This window comes from Theobroma umbraticum, unplaced genomic scaffold, assembly GCF_002168275.2.
Source record: "Theobroma umbraticum cultivar Fairchild unplaced genomic scaffold, ASM216827v3 scaffold_20.0, whole genome shotgun sequence".
Taxonomy (NCBI): Eukaryota; Viridiplantae; Streptophyta; class Magnoliopsida; order Malvales; family Malvaceae; genus Theobroma; species Theobroma umbraticum.
Genome location: NW_018397266.1, coordinates 6773765 through 6780790, shown reverse-complemented (window position 1 = coordinate 6780790; position 7026 = coordinate 6773765). Strand labels below are relative to the sequence as shown.

Here is a 7026-nt window from a genome sequence, read left to right as displayed (position 1 = left end):
AAGTTCAAAGGAGTATTCTAGGGATAAAGATTAAACCTGATTGCTTTTTAGGCTCAAACGGTTCAAAAGTGGCCTAAATCAAGTCCCTAACTACATATTGCCCACGATTTTATCTCAAGAGAGAATTAAGCAAATTCTAGAATTTTTGAAATAATTTAAATTTTATATCAACAAAATCCTTCTCTAAATATTCAAAATAATTCAAAGCAAAAGAAAAAGTGCTCAACATTGTGGAAATCACATCCCAACAATAATACTCAACAAAAGAATTTATCATGAATCCAAACAAAAGCCTTATTCACTAAAAGCTAAGAATTCAAGACAACTAGTTATGGTCATTGGATAGGGAAATTATCGAAAAAATTGGCACAACTTTACTCTAGATTCTTAAAATTTGAGCAAGTAACAAATTAAATTACCAACTAATCCTAATTATTTAAAAATCTAGATAAACATGCAAATACAATTAAATCTAAAATTTTAACAGAATATTCACCACCAAAAAAATAAATTCACCTCCTCAAAAACTAAACATTATCCTTAATGTTTGAAAAAATAAATGAAAGGTAAAGAATACTCCCCTTATGGTTGAATGAATCTACTGAAGCTTTAGTCTTCATCTTCATCCCTATCATCCTCTTCCTCTTTATCCTCTACTTCATTAGCACCCCTAGGAGGATTAGGCACTGGTGGAAAAGTAATCATGTCCATTCCCATAAAAGCACTATAAGCTTGAAACATTTGGTCTATATGTTGATTACATTGGGTTTGATAAGTCATGTGTTGCTCAAACTGGTACCCAAGTTACTGAAGGTTCTCAATTTTCTGAGCCATTGATAGTTGTTAGTGTCTTAGTCGAAGGGGCGGAGGATGGTGTGTAGAAGAAGAACAACCCCAATAGAATATTGAGGATGTCCATGCAAAATGATTTTGAGCGTAAAAGACCAAAAACCTTCCCTTTACATTTGTGTTTAACTCCTATTCTTTGAAACAGTGTTTGAGCTTAACTTTATATATTTTAGATCAACTAATTGATCAGTTGTACTTCATTTTTTCTCTATTTTTTATTTTCTTAGAGTGTGGGAGACGCTCTAAGGAATAGATCAAGCTGGGTCAACTTGGTTGTTATTGTAGGTTTTAACTTAACCTTAGAAATGTTAGTTTTGGATTTTAGTTGATCCTAGGAAAAACCATTATTAAAGGTTGTGACTGAGCTTGTGAAAAGCCATTGTAAAAGCTTGGTGGAAGCTTAGGATTTTCACTGATTTTAGTGAATTGGTTTGAAAATCCTTAATTTAGAAATCAAGATAATAGATGTAGGTCAAGGGAACAAACCATTGTAAATCAGTATATTTTGTCTATTTTCTTCTTATTCTTAACACTTAAATCATTTGTCCAACAAGCTTTAAACTTATATTTTCAAATTCCCTTAATCATCTCTTTACTTGGAAAGAATTTATGTGTTATTTGAAAAATACTATTCACCCCTTCTAGCATGCCCTTTGAGACCCACAACGTTGGCACCTTAATTTAGATGACATGTTTTTAAGCATACAAATAATATCTTATATCATTTATATAGATACATACAAATATATATAATAATAAGCCACATTAATGTCCATCATAAAAGAAAAAAATCTCTTTAATCTTGCTTGCTTTCACTACTTGCTTGGATCATATCCATTTGGTACTCTTTTGATTAATGGCTAAAAAATTTTTCTTTGGTTTTTAATCTAACTTGAAAGTAATTTAAATTTTATGCAATTAATTAATGCCATTAATTAATACCAAAATAAAAATTATATTTTTCAATCCAAGACTAAAAATTTAAGTTTCTAAAACTAATATTTTGAAGAAAAATAAAATTTTAATCCTTAAAAAAATTATTTTTTAAAAAAGAGGGACAACCTTTATGTGCTACCTAGCAGCACAAAGCACATTGTTGTGTGCTGTTAGTTCACCATAGTAGTGTTGTGCGCTAACACCCTTTTTTTTTTTCTTAATCAAAAAATTATTTTAATAGTAGAAAAATATTTTTCATAAAACCACAATTTTAATGTAAGAAAAACTCTTTTCATTCAAAAAAATTGATACAAGAAAAACTCATTTTTTTTTTTAAAAAAAGTAATAGCCATAAAAAATAAAAATACTAAATATTACCTAATTACCTTTTTCTTTTTGGCTTTCATCTTCTTTCTCCATGGTTGTACCAAATACATTAAGTACTATTAAACTTACATGGCTTTTCCTAATTACAAAAATCTAAGAAAAAATTAAAAAAATAAAGAAGGAAACATGGTGACGATAGGCCATCCTTCTTTTTATATAGCTAAAAGAAAAAGGTTACGAGTAAAATTTGTTAGGACAATTAATGCGATAAAAAACTTGAATCATGCATCATAGCATACAACCATACATTGATAACATTAAGATAGTTCAATAGAAGGCTCTTAAATTTGAATGGGTGATGGAAGCAAATGAACACATGAGAGACACGTTTTAATGATAGGCCAAGGCATACAATTATTAAGGCAAAAGAGGCCTCCACTTCCATTATACTCATGCTGCACTTGCTTTATTTATTAGTTGGATTGGCACATGAAATTATTAATTTTGGATTTGGAGGAAGGGTGAAAAAAATGTATTGAGTAGATTTTTTAAGGATTAGACATTAGTTAATAGTCAGCAAGCTTTCTCTTTTATTTCTAGTTTCGAGTTACCAAAATATTGCATTGATAAAAGCTCAATTTAATATCATTTTCTTTGCCTTTTGGCTAAGATGATCTAATATCCTGTTAGTGTGACTTATAGGATGCAAGGAAAATGAGTTGTAAGCAAGCGAAATGGGCAATGTGAATAAACCTTTATTATACTAGTACTAGTATTTGTTTGGTAATTGGATTGATCGCATTCATGCCAACTGTCTTGCCAAAAGTCCTCCTCTATCACTCATCTATTTTGGTGGAAATTCTTTTTCTGGGCATTCAGGAATCCGTTCATCTTGTTTGGATTGTTTGAATACTTATCTGTTTTAGTATTTTACTTGCTTTTTTTTTCTTATTAGATTTAGGCCCTTTTTTAGCCATTACAAAAATGATTTGCACAATTTTAACTTTCAAAGTATTTGATAATTAGTTAACTAATTAAATAAAGAAACAATCCAAATAGAAAGAAGCAACATGGACAAAATCAATTAGCATGTGATTAGCATAGTATGAAAAACTGCACATCCACTTCATCAAATGACATTATGCATAAACCCCTTCATCATTATCCATTAACTTTTCAACAATTTGACTCTTAAATCCAATCATTTAATCATTAATCACATCAACCTTTAATACCATCCTTTTCAAATAAAAAAGCAAAACGACAGCACCTTCTTTTAGCCTTTTACCTTTTTGGCTGCTCTCTTGTCTTTCCATTTTCATCGCAGCTATAATAGCAAAAAATACACCTCCATTCTTTCACGACTTTATATTTCTAATGCTATTTCTTAACCATCGATTCCAAACTAAGGGTGTGATCTACTAGTGAAGAAGTGAGGTGGAGGTGCACATGAAAAAGTCAAGGGATTTTGAAGCATGAAAAGTGTTGGACCCCTTTCGAGAAAACCTCACTAAAAGTGACTTACTTCGCAACTCCCAAGGTTTCTTTCTCTCTCTCTCTCTCTCTCTTTCCCCGTCTCACTCACAAAACAATGAAAAACAAAGCAAAAAAAAAAAATAAAAGATAAAAGAATAAAGAAAAATAAATAAATAAAAGCAAAACTGCAAACCAATCTCCATTGTCTAAAAATATCAATGCACTTTAGACAAAACAAAAAAAAAAGCTCATTTTCTCTCACTTTTCTGCTTCCTTATATTAAACCCCCCACTTTTATAAACCATTAATTACTATTATAATTTAAAATAGTTTACCTTTCTTTTTTCTCCTTTTTTTTGGAGTTTTTTTTGTGAAGTTTAAAAATGGTTTCTTTTGATGGATCCACAATCTAGTGGAGATTTGGCAGTATCTAATGAGTGAATTTAGGATAAAAAGGGGTCAGTTTGGACTTAGGTTGGGTCAATTTGGAAACCCAAATTGAGAGGTTTTCATGATCAAGTGAGCTTGGTGCACCTACAACAAATAAGGGGTGGTGTGAAGAGAAGGTGAGATGGGCAAAATGAGGCAATCAGGCTTGTCTCCATTAGTAATGGTTGTGGCGTGGTATCCATTTTCATTTCATTTTACATGATGTTTCTGTTTAATCAATTGCCTTTTTTGATATGAATTTTACTAATTCAGATGGGCTCCTCTAATTTTAGTTGAACATTTTACTTGTTTCTATCAATTCTTGTTGCTTTAATGGGATTTCTATTTTCTTAGTTTCTAATGATTTTTATTAAATAGGAATGCTGAGTAGTGCAATTGAGTATTGATCTTGATTGGTGCCAAGAGAGTAAATTTTGCCAACTAATAAATATTTCTTTGGTATTTTGTTTGTGATTTTTATATTATGTTTTCATATCAAGGAAAATCAAAATTTTGATATGTTTATGTAGAAATGATGGAAGTAAGCATTGTAAGAAAGCTTTAGATTTAGTATGATAGTTGTGTTTATATTTTGGGTAGAATGATGGTGATTGGAAGATACGTAAAGCATCGAAAGGTAGAGATGAGAATCATGATTCTAAAGTTGAAACAAAACCTAGTTTAGGTGACCTTGTGGAACAAAAAGTGCAACCACCCAAGCCACCTAAACAAGATTCCATCCATGTACAAGAAAGAAAAGGTCAAGCAACTAACAGTTACAATTTAACAAAAAAATTAATTTGCTTCGGGATAGGCTTAAAATCATTATGAAATCATTAAGATGAATAAAGACAAAAAAAAAATTGATTCAAAAGACAAGCCTTTTGATTTTGGAACTTATTACTAACCTTTTATTTTAATGTCTTACTATTTTTACCATTATTATGGAGTTTTGGTATTTTGGTCAAAAATCATAGAATCTAACAAACTTAGAGGTTTTGAATATGTTTCATTAATCTGAATCATTTCATAGGAAGGCTACGAGAGAAAAGATTCACGAAAGAATGAAAGTTCTTCAAGATCTGGTCCTTAGTTGCAATAAGGTAAACCATGGAATTTTTAAACTGTATCTTGTTTACCAATTATATGCAAGTTTGTTCAATAGCTTGTGAAGAAGAAAAACTAGTGACTGGTGTCTTGTGATGTGTCTCTGTTTTTTAGTTGATAACTTATTTGGTGACCTAGTTTGGCATTTTTCTATTACTCATAATACCAATTATTTTCAATTTTCCTAAATATGGCATATTTTAAGCTACTTTCTAAGTTAGTTTTTCTATACTCAAGTTATTGGCAAAGCACTTATCCTTTATGATAATTAATTACATTCACTCACTATAACGTCAAGTTGACACATGGGTCCTTCTAATTGTGTATTACTATAATTATTTTACATTATTCGACTAGGACTTGCATTCTGATAACTTACTGGTGTTGCAATTATTGTTAATGAAACTTGAAACAATCCATCTAAGAATGAACTCTAGCATTGAAGTATTTCCTCTTAAAGATGTAAGTCATTGTTCCGTTGTTGACTGTGTAGTTTTGTTTTAATTAATTTGAACAAAAAAATTACCACATTCCCTTTTAATTGCTAGCATAGACAATACCATGCTTTCTACAATGGGTTTTACTCATCCAAAATTATGTAGAGGCTTATATCAAATTTGAACTATGTTTGGCTTGGAATACCTGTCTACTTGAGGAAGAGTCTTCTTTGACAATTAGTAGCCTAAAATCAGAGGGAAAGGCACATCTAAACTGCTTTAAGTGATACATTATTATAGTTTATAGATTAGTTGGTTGGCAAACATAACTGTCTATAATAAGGGTCAAGTAGATATGCCTTGGAAAAGATTTGCTAAAGATAACAAGTTATAGCATCATTCTCCCTTATTCAAATTCTTGGCTTTCATTTTCCTACATATACTTTTTGGCTTTTAGTTTCTCAATATTTTCATATGTTGTGTAGATAGTTGGTCAAACTAATAGCTTACTTACATGTTAATACATCTTACTTGAAGTGCTGTATGGATTGCATGTTTTCCACTTAAGGATTGGCAAAGCTTAAAAAGAACATATGAGTATATTATACTATGAATCTACCTCTTGAATAATCTTTCTTTGAATGATTAAATCTTAGGTAGTCTCTGAATTCTTTGTGAACTTTTCGTTACTATTTTCATTTAATAAAATAATTCTAGACATCATTTAGCACTGCATTAATTATGTTAGGGGAAAAAGTTTGGAGTGATTTATTTAAGAGATTACCTTTTTTTTTTCTTTTAGCTTGTTAATTATAACAATTGATTTGGTTTTTTAGTATGGCCAACAAATATTTGATACTATTAGTATGGCATTTGGTTCACAAGCAACAAGGTAATATAGCCATGGTACATCACTAGAGTGGTTACATATTGGTGGTGGTTTTGAAAGAACAACATAATTTGGAAAAACCCTTGTCAATTAATAATAAGAGAATTAATTTGCAATGCTTCCTCATTCAGTCGTTGCTAAAGAAGTATATTGCATTGTGTTAAACCAAAGAGACTATAATTCTATTCTCAACAATCAACACAAGGCAAGACGCTACTATTGCTATCTAAAGAATGCTAAACTTGAACAGGTTCATTGTTGTGTTTTGGAGAATGTGTTCTTGTACTCCATAGATCAAATGGTAGGCTTCACGTCCTTCTCTGTATTAATATCTGAGCAGAATCTCTTATAATGATTATTGTTCTTGTACAAGGAAGTTGCTTGTTTTGAATTACTAACGCCTATATGTTGAGTCAACTTTGTTTAAACATTGGGTTTGTTAAAAGCTAAAATTGTGATCGATAAATAAAGCTAGTTTATTGTGATCAACCTTTTTAATTTTTCCTAAGCTGATGAAGGTTATATCCTTCTTAATAAAGGACAAGATAGATATCTACTCTTCGAGCATGTTTGGCC

The 7026-nt window shown here is 30.5% G+C and overlaps 1 pseudogene; it reads left to right on the top strand.

The window, feature by feature from the left end:
* The first annotated feature begins 3997 nt into the window (after nt 1-3997).
* Nucleotides 3998-6520, top strand: LOC110423507 (transcription factor BHLH089-like; annotated as a pseudogene).
* Nucleotides 6521-7026: the final 506 nt, after the last annotated feature.